The sequence below is a fragment of the Symphalangus syndactylus genome, chromosome 17 (assembly GCF_028878055.3).
Source record: "Symphalangus syndactylus isolate Jambi chromosome 17, NHGRI_mSymSyn1-v2.1_pri, whole genome shotgun sequence".
NCBI classification, from domain to species: Eukaryota; Metazoa; Chordata; class Mammalia; order Primates; family Hylobatidae; genus Symphalangus; species Symphalangus syndactylus.
In genome coordinates, this window is record NC_072439.2 from 101,307,813 (window position 1) to 101,326,672 (window position 18,860).

The following is an 18,860-nucleotide window of genomic DNA, read 5'->3' on the forward strand; positions in this document are numbered from 1 at the left end:
TCCCAATATAGGCCTCTTAGCGCTCAGAATGTCCAATTGCAGTTTCTACAGAAAGAGTGTTTCAGAACGGCTCAATCAAATGTAAGGTTCAACTCTCTTAGTTGAATGCACACAACAGAAAGAAGTTTCACAGAATGCTTCTTTGTAGTATTTAGTTGAAGATAGTCCTTTTTGGACTATTAACAACTTAGCGCTCGGCATATCCACTGGCAGTTTCTACACAAAGAGTGTTTCAGAACTGCTCCTTCAAAAGTAAGGCTCAATTCTGTTAGTTGAATGCGGAGAACAGAAAGGGGTTTCAGAGAATGCTTCTGTGTAGTTTTTAATTGGAGATATTCCTTTTTCCTCTATTACTATCTTAGCGCTCCGAATGTCCATTTGCATTTACTACAAAAAGAGAGTTTCAAAACTGCTCAATCAAAAATATGGTTTACCTCTGTTAACTGAATTTACAGATCAGAAATAAGTTTCACAGAATGCATCTGTGTAGTTTTTATTTGAAGATATTCTTTTTCCCAATGTAGGCCTCTTAGCGCTTAGAATGTCCAATTGCAGTTACTACAGAAAGAGTGTTTCAGAACGGCTCAATCAAAAGTAAGGTTCAACTCTGTTAGTTGAATGCACAGAACAGAAAGAAGTTTCACAGAATGCTACTGTGTAGTTTATATTTGGATATATTCCTTTTTCCACTGTTACCCTCTTAGCACTCCGAATGTCCACTTGCATTTTCTACAGAAAGAGTGTTCGGAACTGCGCAATCAAAAGTATGGTTTAACTCTGTTAGCTGAATGCACATATCAGAAATAAGTTTCACACAATGCTTCTGTGTAGTTTTTATTTGAAGATATTATTTGTCCCAATATAGGCCTCTTAGCGCTCAGAGTGTCCAATTGCAGTTTCTACAGAAAGAGTGTTTCAGAACGGCTCAATCAAAAGTAAGGATCAACTCTGTTAGTTGAATGCACAGAACAGAAAGAAGTTTCATACAATGCTTCTGTGTAGTTTATATTTGAACATATTCTTTTTTCCACTATTACCCACTTAGCGCTACGAATGTCCAGTTGCATTTTCTACAGACAGAGTGTTTCAAAACTGCTCAATCAAATATATGGTTTAACTCTGTTAGCTGAATGCTCAGATCAGAAAGAAGTTTCACAGAATGCTTCTGTGTAGTTTATATTTGAATATATTCCTTTTTCCACTACTACCCTCTTAGCGCTCCAAATGTCCAGTTGCATTTTCTACAGAAAGAGTGTTCAGATCTGCTCAATCAAAAGTATGGTTTAACTCTGTTAGCTGAATGCACAGATCAGAAAGAAGTTTCACCGAATGATTCTGTGTAGTTTATATTTGAAGACATTCCTTTTTCCACTATTACCCTCTTAGCGCTCCGAATCTCCACTTGCATTTTCTACAAAAAGAGTGTTTCATAACTGCTCAATCAAAAATATGTTTTATCTCTGTTAACTGAATTTACAGATCAGAAATAAGTTTCACAGAATGCATCTGTGTAGTTTTTATTTGAAGATATTATTTTTCCCAATGTAGGCCTCTTAGCGCTTAGCATGTCCAATTGCAGATTCTACGGAAAGAGTGTTTCAGAACGGCTCAATCAAAAGTAAGGTTCAACTCTGTTAGTTGAATGCACAGAACAGAAAGAATTTTCACAGAATGCTACTGTGTAGTTTATATTTGAATATATTCCTTTTTCCACTATTACCCTCTTTGCGCTCCGAATGTCCACTTGCATTTTCTACAGAAAGAGTGTTCAGAACTGCGCAATCAAAAGTATGGTTTAACTCTGTTAGCTTAATGAACATATCAGAAATAAGTTTCACACAATGCTTCTGTGTAGTTTTTATTTGAAGATATTATTTTTCCCAATATAGGCCTCTTAGCGCTCAGAATGTCCAATTGCAGTTTCTACAGAAAGAGTGTTTCAGAAAGGCTCAATCAAAAGTAAGGTTCAACTCTGTTAGTTGAATGCACACAACAGAAAGAAGTTTCATACAATGCTTCTGTGTAGTTTATATTTGAACATATTCTTTTTTCCACTATTACCCACTTAGCGCTACAAATGTCCAGTTGCATTTTCAACAGACAGAGTGTTTCAAAACTGCTCAATCAAAGGTATGGTTTAACTCTGTTAGCTGAATGCTCAGATCAGAAAGAAGTTTCACAGAATGCTTCTGTGTAGTTTATATTTGAATATATTCCTTTTTCCACTACTACTCTCTTAGCGCTCCAAATGTCCAGTTGCATTTTCTACACAAAGAGTGTTCAGATCTGCTCAATCAATAGTATGGTTTAACTCTGTTAGCTGAATGCACAGATCAGAAAGAAGTTTCACAGAATGATTCTCTGTAGTTTATATTTGGAGACATTCCTTTTTCCACTATTACCCTCTTAGCGCTCCGAAACTCCACTTGCATTTTCTACAGAAAGAGTGTTTCAGAACGGCTCAATCAAAACTAAGGTTCAACTCTTTTAGGTGAACAAACAGAACAGAAAGAAGTTTCACACAATTCTACTGTGTAGTTTTTATTTGTAGACATTCTTTTTCCCAATATAGGCCTCTTAGCGCTCAGAATGTCCAATTGCAGTTTCTACAGAAAGAGTGTTTCAGAACGGCTCAATCAAAAGTAAGGTTCAACTCTGTTAGTTGAATGCACAGAACAGAAAGAAGTTTCATACAATGCTTCTGTGTAGTTTGTATTTGAACATATTCTTTTTTCCACTATTACCCACTTAGCGCTACTAATGTCCAGTTGCATTTTCTACAGACAGAATGTTTCAAAACTGCTCAATCAAAAGTATGGTTTAACTCTGTTAGCTGAATGCTCAGATCAGAAAGAAGTTTCACAGAATGCTTCTGTGTAGTTTATATTTGAATATATTCCTTTTTCCACTACTACGCTCTTAGCGCTCCAAATGTCCAGTTGCATTTTCTACAGAAAGAGTGTTCAGATCTGCTCAATCAAAAGTATGGTTTAACTCTGTTAGCTGAATGCACAGATCAGAAAGAAGTTTCACCGAATGATTCTGTGTAGTTTATATTTGAAGACATTCCTTTTTCCACTATTACCCTCTTAGCGCTCCGAATCTCCACTTGCATTTTCTACAAAAAGAGTGTTTCATAACTGCTCAATCAAAAATATGTTTTATCTCTGTTAACTGAATTTACAGATCAGAAATAAGTTTCACAGAATGCATCTGTGTAGTTTTTATTTGAAGATATTCTTTTTCCCAATGTAGGCCTCTTAGCGCTTAGCATGTCCAATTGCAGTTTCTACGGAAAGAGTGTTTCAGAACGGCTCAATCAAAAGTAAGGTTCAACTCTGTTAGTTGAATGCACAGAACAGAAAGAATTTTCACAGAATGCTACTGTGTAGTTTATATTTGAATATATTCCTTTTTCCACTATTACCCTCTTTGCGCTCCGAATGTCCACTTGCATTTTCTACAGAAAGAGTGTTCAGAACTGCGCAATCAAAAGTATGGTTTAACTCTGTTAGCTTAATGAACATATCAGAAATAAGTTTCACACAATGCTTCTGTGTAGTTTTTATTTGAAGATATTATTTTTCCCAATATAGGCCTCTTAGCGCTCAGAATGTCCGATTGCAGTTTCTACAGAAAGAGTGTTTCAGAAAGGCTCAATCAAAGGTAAGGTTCAACTCTGTTAGTTGAATGCACAGAACAGAAAGAAGTTTCATACAATGCTTCTGTGTAGTTTATATTTGAACATATTCTTTTTTCCACTATTACCCACTTAGCGCTACAAATGTCCAGTTGCATTTTCAACAGACAGAGTGTTTCAAAACTGCTCAATCAAAAGTATGGTTTAACTCTGTTAGCTGAATGCTCAGATCAGAAAGAAGTTTCACAGAATGCTTCTGTGTAGTTTATATTTGAATATATTCCTTTTTCCACTACTACTCTCTTAGCGCTCCAAATGTCCAGTTGCATTTTCTACAGAAAGAGTGTTCAGATCTGCTCAATCAAAAGTATGGTTTAACTCTGTTAGCTGAATGCACAGATCAGAAAGAAGTTTCACAGAATGATTCTGTGTAGTTTATATTTGGAGACATTCCTTTTTCCACTATTACCCTCTTAGCGCTCCGAATCTCCACTTGCATTTTCTACAGAAAGACTGTTTCAGAACGGCTCAATCAAACCTAAGGTTCAAATCTTTTAGTTGAACAAACAGAACAGAAAGAAATTTCACACAATTCTTCTGTGTAGTTTTTATTTGTAGACATTCTTTTTCCCAATATAGGCCTCTTAGCGCTCAGAATGTCCAATTGCAGTTTCTACAGAAAGAGTGTTTCAGAACGGCTCAATCAAAAGTAAGGTTCAACTCTGTTAGTTGAATGCACAGAACAGAAAGAAGTTTCATACAATGCTTCTGTGTAGTTTATATTTGAACATATTCTTTTTTCCACTATTACCCACTTAGCGCTACGAATGTCCAGTTGCATTTTCTACAGACAGAGTGTTTCAAAACTGCTCAATCAAAAGTATGCTTTAACTCTGTTAGCTGAATGCTCAGATCAGAAAGAAGTTTCACAGAATGCTTCTGTGTAGTTTATATTTGAATATATTCCTTTTTCCACTACTACGCTCTTAGTGCTCCAAATGTCCAGTTGCATTTTCTACAGAAAGAGTGTTCAGATCTGCTCAATCAAAAGTATGGTTTAACTCTGTTAGCTGAATGCACAGATCAGAAAGAAGTTTCACCGAATGATTCTGTGTAGTTTATATTTGAAGACATTCCTTTTTCCACTATTACCCTCTTAGCGCTCCGAATCTCCACTTGCATTTTCTACAAAAAGAGTGTTTCATAACTGCTCAATCAAAAATATGTTTTATCTCTGTTAACTGAATTTACAGATCAGAAATAAGTTTCACAGAATGCATCTGTGTAGTTTTTATTTGAAGATATTCTTTTTCCCAATGTAGGCCTCTTAGCGCTTTGCATGTCCAATTGCAGTTTCTACAGAAAGAGTGTTTCAGAACGGCTCAATCAAAAGTAAGGTTCAACTCTGTTAGTTGAATGCACAGAACAGAAAGAAGTTTCATACAATGCTTCTGTGTAGTTTATATTTGAACATATTCTTTTTTCCACTATTACCCACTTAGCGCTAGGAATGTCCAGTTGCATTTTCTACAGACAGAGTGTTTCAAAACTGCTCAATCAAAAGTATGGTTTAACTCTGTTAGCTGAATGCTCAGATCAGAAAGAAGTTTCACAGAATGCTTCTGTGTAGTTTATATTTGAATATATTCCTTTTTCCCCTACTACTCTCTTAGCGCTCCAAATGTCCAGTTGCATTTTCTACAGAAAGAGTGTTCAGATCTGCTCAATCAAAAGTATGGTTTAACTCTGTTAGCTGAATGCACAGATCAGAAAGAAGTTTCACAGAATGATTCTGTGTAGTTTATATTTGGAGACATTCCTTTTTCCACTATTACCCTCTTAGCGCTCCGAATCTCCACTTGCATTTTCTACAGAAAGAGTGTTTCAGAACGGCTCAATCAAAACTAAGGTTCAACTCTTTTAGTTGAATGAACAGAACAGAAAGAAGTTTCACAGAATGCTTCTGTGTAGTTTTTATTTGTAGATATTCTTTTTCCCAATATAGGCCTCTTAGCGCTCAGAATGTCCAATTGCAGTTTCTACAGAAAGAGTGTTTCAGAACGGCTCACTCAAAAGTAAGGTTCAACCCTGGTAGTTGAATGCACAGAACAGAAAGAAGTTTCACAGAATGATTCTGTGTAGTTTATATTTGAATATATTTCTTTTTCCACTATTACCCTCTTAGCGCTCCGAATGTCCACTTGCATTTTCTACAGAAAGTGTGTTCTGAAATGCGCAATCAAAAGTATGGTTTAACTCTGTAAGCTGAATGCACATATCAGAAATAAGTTTCAAACAATGCTTCTGTGTAGTTTTTATTTGAAGATATTATTTTTCCCAATATAGGCCTCTTAGCGCTCAGAATGTCCAATTGCAGTTTCTACAGAAAGAGTGTTTCAGAACGGCTCAATCAAATGTAAGGTTCAACTCTCTTAGTTGAATGCACACAACAGAAAGAAGTTTCACAGAATGCTTCTTTGTAGTATTTAGTTGAAGATAGTCCTTTTTGGACTATTAACAACTTAGCGCTCGGAATATCCACTGGCAGTTTCTACACAAAGAGTGTTTCAGAACTGCTCCTTCAAAAGTAAGGCTCAATTCTGTTTGTTGAATGCGGAGAACAGAAAGGGGTTTCAGAGAATGCTTCTGTGTAGTTTTTAATTGGAGATATTCCTTTTTCCTCTATTACTATCTTAGCGCTCCGAATGTCCATTTGCATTTACTACAAAAAGAGAGTTTCAAAACTGCTCAATCAAAAATATGGTTTACCTCTGTTAACTGAATTTACAGATCAGAAATAAGTTTCACAGAATGCATCTGTGTAGTTTTTATTTGAAGATATTCTTTTTCCCAATGTAGGCCTCTTAGCGCTTAGAATGTCCAATTGCAGTTACTACAGAAAGAGTGTTTCAGAACGGCTCAATCAAAAGTAAGGTTCAACTCTGTTAGTTGAATGCACAGAACAGAAAGAAGTTTCACAGAATGCTACTGTGGAGTTTATATTTGGATATATTCCTTTTTCCACTGTTACCCTCTTAGCACTCCGAATGTCCACTTGCATTTTCTACAGAAAGAGTGTTCGGAACTGCGCAATCAAAAGTACGGTTTAACTCTGTTAGCTGAATGCACGTATCAGAAATAAGTTTCACACAATGCTTCTGTGTAGTTTTTATTTGAAGATATTATTTGTCCCAATATAGGCCTCTTAGCGCTCAGAGTGTCCAATTGCAGTTTCTACAGAAAGAGTGTTTCAGAACGGCTCAATCAAAAGTAAGGATCAACTCTGTTAGTTGAATGCACAGAACAGAAAGAATTTTCATACAATGCTTCTGTGTAGTTTATATTTGAACATATTCTTTTTTCCACTATTACCCACTTAGCGCTACGAATGTCCAGTTGCATTTTCTACAGACAGAGTGTTTCAAAACTGCTCAATCAAATATATGGTTTAACTCTGTTAGCTGAATGCTCAGATCAGAAAGAAGTTTCACAGAATGCTTCTGTGTAGTTTATATTTGAATATATTCCTTTTTCCACTACTACCCTCTTAGCGCTCCAAATGTCCAGTTGCATTTTCTACAGAAAGAGTGTTCAGATCTGCTCAATCAAAAGTATGGTTTAACTCTGTTAGCTGAATGCACAGATCAGAACGAAGTTTCACAGAATGATTCTGTGTAGTTTATATTTGAAGACATTCCTTTTTCCACTATTACCCTCTTAGCGCTCAGAATATCCACTTGCATTTTCTACAGAAAAAGTGTTTCAGAACGGCTCAATCAAAACTAAGGTTCAACTCTTTTATTTGAATGAACAGAACAGAAGGAAGTTTCACAGAATGCTTCTGTGTAGTTTTTATTTGTAGATATTCTTTTTCCCATTATAGGCCTCTTAGCGCTCAGAATGTCCAATTGCACTTTCTACAGAAAGAGTGTTTCAGAACGGCTCAATCAAAAGTAAGGTTCAACCCTGGTAGTTGAATGCACAGAACAGAAAGAAGTTTCACAGAATGCTTCTGTGTAGTTTATATTTGAATATATTCCTTTTTCCACTATTACCCTCTTAGCGCTCCGAATGTCCACTTGCATTTTCTACAGAAAGTGTGTTCTGAAATGCGCAATCAAAAGTATGGTTTAACTCTGTAAGCTGAATGCACATATCAGAAATAAGTTTAAAACAATGCTTCTGTGTAGTTTTTATTTGAAGATATTATATTTCCCAATATAAGCCTCTTAGCGCTCAGAATGTCTAATTGCAGTTTCTACAGAAAGAGGGTCTCCGAACGGCTCAATCAAATGTAAGGTTCAACTCTCTTAGTTGAATGCACAGAACAGAAAGAAGTTTCACAGAATGCTTCTGTGTAGTATTTAGTTGAAGATACTCCTTTTTGGACTATTACCCACTTAGCGCTCGGAATATGAAATGACAGTTTCTACACAAAGAGTGTTTCAGAACTGCTCGTTCAAAAGTAAGGCTCAACTCTGTTAGTTGAATGCGGAGAACAGAAAGGGGTTCCAGAGAATGCTTCTGTGTAGTTTTCAATTGGAGATATTGCTTTTTCTTCTATTACAATCTTAGTGCTCCGAATGTCCACTTGCATTTACTACAAAAAGAGAGTTTCACAACTGCTGAATCAAAAATATGGTTTAGCTCTGTTAACTGAATTTACAGATCAGAAATAAGTTTCACAGAATGCATCTGTGTAGTTTTTATTTGAAGATATTCTTTTTCGCAATGTAGGCCTCTTAGCGCTTAGTATGTCCAATTGCAGTTTCTACAGAAAGAGTGTTTCAGAACGGCTCAATCAAAAGTAAGGTTCAACCCTGGTAGTTGAATGCACAGAACAGAAAGAAGATTCACAGAATGCTACTGTGTAGTTTATATTTGAATATATTCCTTTTTCCACTATTACCCTCTTAGCACTCCGAATGTCCTCTTGCATTTTCTACAGAAAGAGTGTTCGGAACTGCGCAATCAAAAGTATGGTTTAACTCTGTTAGCTGAATGCACATATCAGAAATAAGTTTCACAAATTCTTCTGTGTAGTTTTTATTTGAAGATATTATTTTTCCCAATATAGGCCTCTTAGCGCTCAGAATGTCCAATTGCAGTTTCTACAGAAAGAGTGTTTCAGAACGGCTCAATCAAAAGTAAGGTTCAACTCTGTTAGTTGAATGCACAGAACAGAAAGAAGTTTCATACAATGCTTCTGTGTAGTTTATATTTGAACATATTCTTTTTTCCACTATTACCCACTTAGCGCTACGAATGTCCAGTTGCATTATCTACAGACAGAGTGTTTCAAAACTGCTCAATCAAATATATGGTTTAACTCTGTTAGCTGAATGCTCAGATCAGAAAGAAGTTTCACAGAATGCTTCTGTGTAGTTTATATTTGAATAAATTCCTTTTTCCACTACTACCCTCATAGCGCTCCAAATGTCCAGTTGCATTTTCTACAGAAAGAGTGTTCAGATCTGCTCAATCAAAAGTATGGTTTAACTCTGTTAGCTGAATGCACAGATCAGAACGAAGTTTCACAGAATGATTCTGTGTAGTTTATATTTGAAGACATTCCTTTTTCCACTATTACCCTCTTAGAGCTCCGAATCTCCACTTGCATTTTCTACAGAAAGAGTGTTTCAGAACGGCTCAATCAAAACTAAGTTTCAACTCTTTTAGTTGAATGAACAGAACAGAAAGAAGTTTCACAGAATGCTTCTGTGTAGTTTTTATTTGTAGATATTCTTTTTCCCAATATAGGCCTCTTAGCGCTCAGAATGTCCAATTGCAGTTTCTACAGAAAGAGTGTTTCAGAACGGCTCAATCAAAAGTAAGGTTCAACCCTGGTAGTTGAATGCACAGAACAGAAAGAAGTTTCACAGAATGCTTCTGTGTAGTTTATATTTGAATATATTCCTTTTTCCACTATTACCCTCTTAGCGCTCCGAATGTCCACTTGCATTTTCTACAGAAAGTGTGTTCTGAAATGCGCAATCAAAAGTATGGTTTAACTCTGTAAGCTGAATGCACATATCAGAAATAAGTTTCAAACAATGCTTCTGTGTAGTTTTTATTTGAAGATATTATTTTTCCCAATATAGGCCTCTTAGCGCTCAGAATGTCCAATTGCAGTTTCTACAGAAAGAGTGTTTCAGAACGGCTCAATCAAATGTAAGGTTCAACTCTCTTAGTTGAATGCACAGAACAGGAAGAAGTTTCACAGAATGCTTCTGTGTAGTATTTAGTTGAAGATACTCCTTTTTGGACTATTACCGACTTAGCGCTCGGAATATCCACTGGCAGTTTCTACACAAAGAGGGTTTCAGAACTGCTCCTTCAAAAGTAAGGCTCAACTCTGTTAGTTGAATGCGGAGAACAGAAAGGGGTTTCAGAGAGTGCTTCTGTGTAGTTTTTAATTGGAGATATTCCTTTTTCCTCTATTACAATCTTAGCGCTCCGAATGTCCACTTGCATTTACTACAAAAAGAGAGTTTCAAAACTGCTCAATCAAAAATATGGTTTAGCTCTGTTAACTGAATATACAGATCAGAAATAAGTTTCACAGAATGCATCTGTGTAGTTTTTATTTGAAGATATTCTTTTTCCCAATGTAGGCCTCTTAGCGCTTAGAATGTCCAATTGCAGTTTCTACAGAAAGAGTGTTTCAGAACGGTTCAATCAAAAGTAAGGTTCAAATCTGTTGGTTGAATGCACAGAACAGAAAGAAGTTTCACAGAATGCTACTGTGTAGTTTATATTTGAATATATTCCTTTTTCCACTGTTAGCCTCTTAGCACTCCGAATGTCCACTTGCATTTTCTACAGAAAGAGTGTTCGGAACTGCGCAATCAAAAGTATGGTTTAACTCTGTTAGCTGAATGCACATATCAGAAATAAGTTTCACACAATGTTTCTGTCTAGTTTTTATTTGAAGATATTATTTTTCCCAATATAGGCCTCTTAGCGCTCAGAGTGTCCAATTGCAGTTTCTACAGAAAGAGTGTTTCAGAACGGCTCAATCAAAGTAAGGTTCAACTCTGATAATTGAATGCACAGAACAGAAAGAAGTTTCATACAATGCTTCTGTGTAGTTTATATTTGAACATATTCTTTTTTCCACTATTACCCACTTAGCGCTACGAATGTCCAGTTGCATTTTCAACAGACAGAGTGTTTCAAAACTGCTCAATCAAATATATGGTTTAACTCTGTTAGCTGAATGCTCAGATCAGAAAGAAGTTTCACAGAATGCTTCTGTGTAGTTTATATTTGAATATATTCCTTTTTCCACTACTACCCTCTTAGCGCTCCAAATGTCCAGTTGCATTTTCTACAGAAAGAGTGTTCCGATCTGCTCAATCAAAAGTATGGTTTAACTCTGTTAGCTGAATGCACAGATCAGAACGAAGTTTCACAGAATGATTCTGTGTAGTTTATACTTGAAGACATTCCTTTTTCCACTATTACCCTCTTAGAGCTCCGAATCTCCACTTGCATTTTCTACAGAAAGGGTGTTTCAGAACGGCTCAATCAAAACTAAGGTTCAACTCTTTTAGTTCAATGAACAGAACAGAAAGAAGTTTCACAGAATGCTTCTGTGTAGTTTTTATTTGTAGATATTCTTTTTCCCAATATAGGCCTCTTAGCGCTCAGAATGTCCAATTGCAGTTTCTACAGAAAGAGTGTTTCAGAACGGCTCAATCAAAAGTAAGGTTCAACCCTGGTAGTTGAATGAACAGAACAGAAAGAAGTTTCACAGAATGCTTCTGTGTAGTTTATATTTGAATATATTCCTTTTTCCAATATTACCCTCTTAGCGCTCCGAATGTCCACTTGCATTTTCTACAGAAAGTGTGTTCTGAAATGCGCAATCAAAAGTATGGTTTAACTCTGTAAGCTGAATGCACATATCAGAAATAAGTTTCAAACAATGCTTCTGTGTAGTTTTTATTTGAAGATATTATTTTTCCCAATATAGGCCTCTTAGCGCTCAGAATGTCCAATTGCAGTTTCTACAGAAAGAGTGTTTCAGAACGGCTCAATCAAATGTAAGGTTCAACTCTCTTAGTTGAATGCACAGAACAGAAAGAAGTTTCACAGAATGCTTCTATGTAGTATTTAGTTGAAGATACCCCTTTTTGGACTATTAACAACTTAGCGCTCGGAATATCCACTGGCAGTTTCTACACAAAGAGTGTTTCAGAACTGCTCCTTCAAAAGTAAGACTCAACTCTGTTAGTTGAATGCGGAGAACAGAAAGGGGTTTCAGAGAATGCTTCTGTGTAGTTTTTAATTGGAGATATTCCTTTTTCCTCTATTACTATCTTAGCGCTCCGAAAGTCCATTTGCATTTACTACAAAAAAGAGTTTCAAAACTGCTCAATCAAAAATATGGTTTAGCTCTGTTAACTGAATTTACACATCAGAAATAAGTTTCACAGAATGCATCTGTGTAGTTTTTATTTGAAGATATTCTTTTTCCCAATGTAGGCCTCTTAGCGCTTAGAATGTCCAATTGCAGTTACTACAGAAAGAGTGTTTCAGAACGGCTCAATCAAAAGTAAGGTTCAACTCTGTTAGTTGAATGCACAGAACAGAAAGAAGTTTCACAGAATGCTACTGTGTAGTTTATATTTGAATATATTCCTTTTTCCACTGTTACCCTCTTAGCGCTCCGAATGTCCACTTGCATTTTCTACAGAAAGAGTGTTCGGAACTGCGCAATCAAAAGTATGGTTTAACTCTGTTAGCTGAATGCACATATCAGAAATAAGTTTCACACAATGCTTCTGTGTAGTTTTTATTTGAAGATATTATTTTTAACAATATAGGCCTCTTAGCGCTCAGAGTGTCCAATTGCAGTTTCTACAGAAAGAGTGTTTCAGAACGGCTCAATCAAAAGTAAGGTTCAACTCTGTTAGTTGAATGCACAGAACAGAAAGTGGTTTCATACAATGCTTCTGTGTAGTTTATATTTGAACATATTCTTTTTTCCACTATTACCCACTTAGCGCTACGAATGTCCAGTTGCATTTTCTACAGACAGAGTGTTTCAAAACTGCTCAATCAAATATATGGTTTAACTCTGTTAGCTGAATGCTCAGATCAGAAAGAAGTTTCACAGAATGCTTCTGTGTAGTTTATATTTGAATATATTCCTTTTTCCACTACTACCTTCTTAGCGCTCCAAATGTCCAGTTGCATTTTCTACAGAAAGAGTGTTCAGATCTGCTCAATCAAAAGTATGGTTTAACTCTGTTAGCTGAATGCACAGATCAGAACGAAGTTTCACAGAATGATTCTCTGTAGTTTATATTTGAAGACATTCCTTTTTCCACTATTACCCTCTTAGCGCTCCGAATCTCCACTTGCATTTTCTACAGAAAGAGTATTTCAGAACGGCTCAATCAAAACTAAGGTTCAACTCTTTTAGTTGAATGAACAGAACAGAAAGAAGTTTCACCGAATGCTTCTGTGTAGTTTTTATTTGAAGATATTATTTTTCCCAATGTAGGCCTCTTAGCGCTTAGCATGTCCAATTGCAGTTTCTGCAGAAAGAGTGTTTCAGAACGGCTCAATCAAATGTAAGGTTCAACTCTCTTAGTTGAATGCACAGAACAGAAAGAAGTTTCACAGAATGCTTCTGTGTAGTATTTAGTTGAAGATACTCCTTTTTGGACTATTACCCACTTAGCGCTCGGAATATCCACTGGCAGTTTCTACACAAAGAGTGTTTCAGAACTGCTCCTTCAAAAGTAAGGCTCAACTCTGTTAGTTGAATGCGGAGAACAGAAAGGGGTTTCAGAGAATGCTTCTGTGTAGTTTTTAATTGGAGATATTCCTTTTTCCTCTATTACAATCTTAGCGCTCCGAATGTCCACTTGCATTTACTACAAAAAGAGAGTTTCAAAACTGCTCAATCAAAAATATGGTTTAGCTCTGTTAACTGAATATACAGATCAGAAATAAGTTTCACAGAATGCATCTGTGTAGTTTTTATTTGAAGATATTCTTTTTCCCAATGTAGGCCTCTTAGCGCTTAGAATGTCCAATTGCAGTTTCTACAGAAAGAGTGTTTCAGAACGGCTCAATCAAAAGTAAGGTTCAAATCTGTTGGTTGAATGCACAGAACAGAAAGAAGTTTCACAGAATGCTACTGTGTAGTTTATATTTGAATATATTCCTTTTTCCACTGTTAGCCTCTTAGCACTCCGAATGTCCACTTGCATTTTCTACAGAAAGAGTGTTCGGAACTGCGCAATCAAAAGTATGGTTTAACTCTGTTAGCTGAATGCACATATCAGAAATAGGTTTCACACAATGTTTCTGTTTAGTTTTTATTTGAAGATATTATTTTTCCCAATATAGGCCTCTTAGCGCTCAGAGTGTCCAATTGCAGTTTCTACAGAAAGGGTGTTTCAGAACGGCTCAATCAAAGTAAGGTTCAACTCTGTTAATTGAATGCACAGAACAGAAAGTAATTTCATACAATGCTTCTGTGTAGTTTATATTTGAACATATTCTTTTTTCCACTATTACCCACTTAGCGCTACGAATGTCCAGTTGCATTTTCTACAGACAGAGTGTTTCAAAACTGCTCAATCAAATATATGGTTTAACTCTGTTAGCTGAATGCTCAGATCAGAAAGAAGTTTCACAGAATGCTTCTGTGTAGTTTATATTTGAATATATTACTTTTTCCACTACTACCGTCTTAGCGCTCCAAATGTCCAGTTGCATTTTCTACAGAAAGAGTGTTCAGATCTGCTCAATCAAAAGTATGGTTTAACTCTGTTAGCTGAATGCACAGATCAGAACGAAGTTTCACAGAATGATTCTGTGTAATTTATATTTGAAGACATTCCTTTTTCCACTATTACCCTCTTAGAGCTCCGAATCTCCACTTGCATTTTCTACAGAAAGAGTGTTTCAGAACGGCTCAATCAAAACTAAGTTTCAACCCTTTTAGTTGAATGAACAGAATAGAAAGAAGTTTCACAGAATGCTTCTGTGTAGTTTTTATTTGTAGATATTCATTTTCCCAATATAGGCCTCTTAGCGCTCAGAATGTCCAATTGCAGTTTCTACAGAAAGTGTGTTTCAGAACGGCTCAATGAAAAGTAAGGTTCAACCCTGGTCGTTGAATGCACAGAACAGAAAGAAGTTTCACAGAATGCTTCTGTGTAGTTTATCTTTGAATATATTTCTTTTTCCACTACTCCCCTCTTAGCGCTCCAAATGTCCAGTTGCATTTTCTACAGAAAGAGTGTTCAGATCTGCTCAATCAAAAGTATGGTTTAACTCTGTTAGCTGAATGCACAGATCAGAACGAAGTTTCACAGGATGATTCTGTGTAGTTTATATTTGAAGACATTCCTTTTTCCACTATTACCCTCTTAGCGCTCCGAATCTCCACTTGCGTTTTCTACAGAAAGAGTGTTTCAGAACGGCTCAATCAAAACTAAGGTTCAACTCTTTTAGTTGAATGAACAGAACAGAAAGTAGTTTCACAGAATGCTTCTGTGAAGTTTTTATTTGTAGATATTCTTTTTCCCAATACAGGCCTCTTAGCGCTCAGAATGTCCAATTGCAGTTTCTACAGAAAGAGTGTTTCAGAACGGCTCAATCAAAAGTAAGGTTCAACCCTGGTAGTTGAATGCACAGAACAGAAAGAAGTTTCACAGAATGCTTCTGTGTAGTTTATATTTGAATATATTCCTTTTTCCACTATTACCCTCTTAGCGCTCCGAATGTCCACTTGCATTTTCTACAGAAATTGTGTTCTGAAATGCGCAATCAAAAGTATGGTTTAACTCTGTAAGCTGAATGCACATATCAGAAATAAGTTTCAAACAATGCTTCTGTGTAGTTTTTATTTGAAGATATTATTTTTCCCACTATAGGCCTCTTAGCGCTCAGAATGTCCAATTGCAGTTTCTGCAGAAAGAGTGTTTCAGAACGGCTCAATCAAATGTAAGGTTCAACTCTCTTAGTTGAATGCACAGAACAGAAAGAAGTTTCACAGAATGCTTCTGTGTAGTATTTAGTTGAAGATACTCCTTTTTGGACTATTACCCACTTAGCGCTCGGAATATCCACTGGCAGTTTCTACACAAAGAGTGTTTCAGAACTGCTCCTTCAAAAGTAAGGCTCAACTCTGTTAGTTGAATGCGGAGAACAGAAAGGGGTTTCAGAGAATGCTTCTGTGTAGTTTTTAATTGGAGATATTCCTTTTTCCTCTATTACAATCTTAGCGCTCCGAATGTCCACTTGCATTTACTACAAAAAGAGAGTTTCAAAACTGCTCAATCAAAAATATGGTTTAGCTCTGTTAACTGAATATACAGATCAGAAATAAGTTTCACAGAATGCATCTGTGTAGTTTTTATTTGAAGATATTCTTTTTCCCAATGTAGGCCTCTTAGCGCTTAGAATGTCCAATTGCAGTTTCTACAGAAAGAGTGTTTCAGAACGGCTCAATCAAAAGTAAGGTTCATCTCTGTTAGTTGAATGCACAGAACAGAAAGAAGTTTCACAGAATGCTACTGTGTAGTTTATATTTGAATATATTCCTTTTTCCACTGTTACCCTCTTAGACTCCGAATGTCCACTTGCATTTTCTACAGAAAGAGTGTTCGGAACTGCGCAATCAAAAGTATGGTTTAACTCTGTTAGCTGAATGCACATATCAGAAATAAGTTTCACACAATGCTTCTGTGTAGTTTTTATTTGAAGATATTATTTTTCCCAATATAGGCCTCTTAGCGCTCAGAGTGTCCAATTGCAGTTTCTACAGAAAGAGTGTTTCAGAACGGCTCAATCAAAAGTAAGGTTCAACTCTGTTAGTTGAATGCACAGAACAGAAAGTAGTTTCATACAATGCTTCTGTGTGGTTTATATTTGAACATATTCTTTTTTCCACTATTACCCACTTAGCGCTACGAATGTGCAGTTGCATTTTCTACAGACAGAGTGTTTCAAAACTGCTCAATCAAATATATGGTTTAACTCTGTTAGCTGAATGCTCAGATCAGAAAGAAGTTTCTCAGAATGCTTCTGTGTAGTTTATATTTGAATGTATTCCTTTTTCCACTACTACCTTCTTAGCGCTCCAAATGTCCAGTTGCATTTTCTACAGAAAGAGTGTTCAGATCTGCTCAATCAAAAGTATGGTTTCACTCTGTTAGCTGAATGCACAGATCAGAACGAAGTTTCACAGAATGATTCTGTGTAGTTTATATTTGAAGACATTCATTTTTCCACTATTACCCTCTTAGCGCTCCGAATCTCCACTTGCATTTTCTACAGAAAGAGTGTTTCAGAACGGCTCAATCAAAACTAAGGTTCAACTCTTTTATTTGAATGAACAGAACAGAAAGAAGTTTCACAGAATGCTTCTGTGTAGTTTTTATTTGTAGATATTCTTTTTCCCAATATAGGCCTCTTAGCGCTCAGAATGTCCAATTGCAGTTTCTACAGAAAGAGTGTTTCAGAACGGCTCAATCAAAAGTAAGGTTCAACCCTGGTAGTTGAATGCACAGAACAGAAAGAAGTTTCACAGAATGCCTCTGTGTAGTTTATATTTGAATATATTCCTTTTTCCACTATTACCGTCTTAGCGCTCCGAATGTCCACTTGCATTTTCTACAGAAAGTGTGTTCTGAAATGCGCAATCAAAAGTATGCTTTAACTCTGTTAGCTGAATGCACATATCAGAAATAAGTTTCACACAATGCTTCTGTCTAGTTTTTATTTGAAGATATTATTTTTCTCAATATAGGCCTCTTAGCGCTCAGAATGTCCAATTGCAGTTTCTACAGAAAGAGTGTTTCAGAACGGCTCAATCAAAAGTAAGGTTCAACTCTGTTAGTTGAATGCACAGAACAGAAAGAAATTTCATACAATGCTTCTGTGTAGTTTATATTTGAACATATTCTTTTTTCCACTATTACCCACTTAGCGCTACGAACGTCCAGTTGCATTTTCTACAGACAGAGTGTTTCAAAACTGCTCAATCAAATATATGGTTTAACTCCGTTAGCTGAATGCTCAGATCAGAAAGAAGTTTCACAGAATGCTTCTGTGTAGTTTATATTTGAATATATTTCTTTTTCCACTACTACCCTCTTAGCGCTCCAAATGTCCAGTTGCATTTTCTACAGAAAGAGTGTTCAGATCTGCTCAATCAAAAGTATGGTTTAACTCTGTTAGCTGAATGCACAGATCAGAACGAAGTTTCACAGGATGATTCTGTGTAGTTTATATTTGAAGACATTCCTTTTTCCACTATTACCCTCTTAGCGCTCCGAATCTCCACTTGCGTTTTCTACAGAAAGAGTGTTTCAGAACGGCTCAATCAAAACTAAGGTTCAACTCTTTTAGTTGAATGAACAGAACAGAAAGTAGTTTCACAGAATGCTTCTGTGTAGTTTTTATTTGTAGATATTCTTTTTCCCAATACAGGCCTCTTAGCGCTCAGAATGTCCAATTGCAGTTTCTACAGAAAGAGTGTTTCAGAACGGCTCAATCAAAAGTAAGGTTCAACCCTGGTAGTTGAATGCACAGAACAGAAAGAAGTTTCACAGAATGCTTCTGTGTAGTTTATATTTGAATATATTTCTTTTTCCACTATTACCCTCTTAGCGCTCGGAATGTCCACTTTCATTTTCTACAGAAAGATTGTTCTGAACTGCGCAATCAAAAGTATGGTTTAACTCTGTTAGCTGAATGCACATATCAGAAATAAGTTTCAAACAATGCTTCTGTGTAGTTTTTATTTGAAGATTTTTTTTTCCCAATATAGGCCTCTTAGCGCTCAGAATGTCCAATTGCAGTTTCTACAGAAAGAGTGTTTCAGAACGGCTCAATCAAATGTAAGATTCAACTCTCTTAGTTGAATGCACAGAACAGAAAGTAGTTTCACCGAATGATTCTGTGTAGTTTATATTTGAAGACATTCCTTTTTCCACTATTACCCTCTTAGCGCTCCGAATCTCCACTTGCATTTTCTACAGAAAGAGTGTTTCAGAACGGCTCAATCAAAACTAAAGTTCAACTCTTTTAGTTGAATGAACAGAACAGAAAGTAGTTTCACAGAATGCTTCTGTGTAGTTTTTATTTGTAGATATTCTTTTTCCCAATACAGGCCTCTTAGCGCTCAGAATGTCCAATTGCAGTTTCTACAGAAAGAGTGTTTCAGAACGGCTCAATCAAAAGTAAG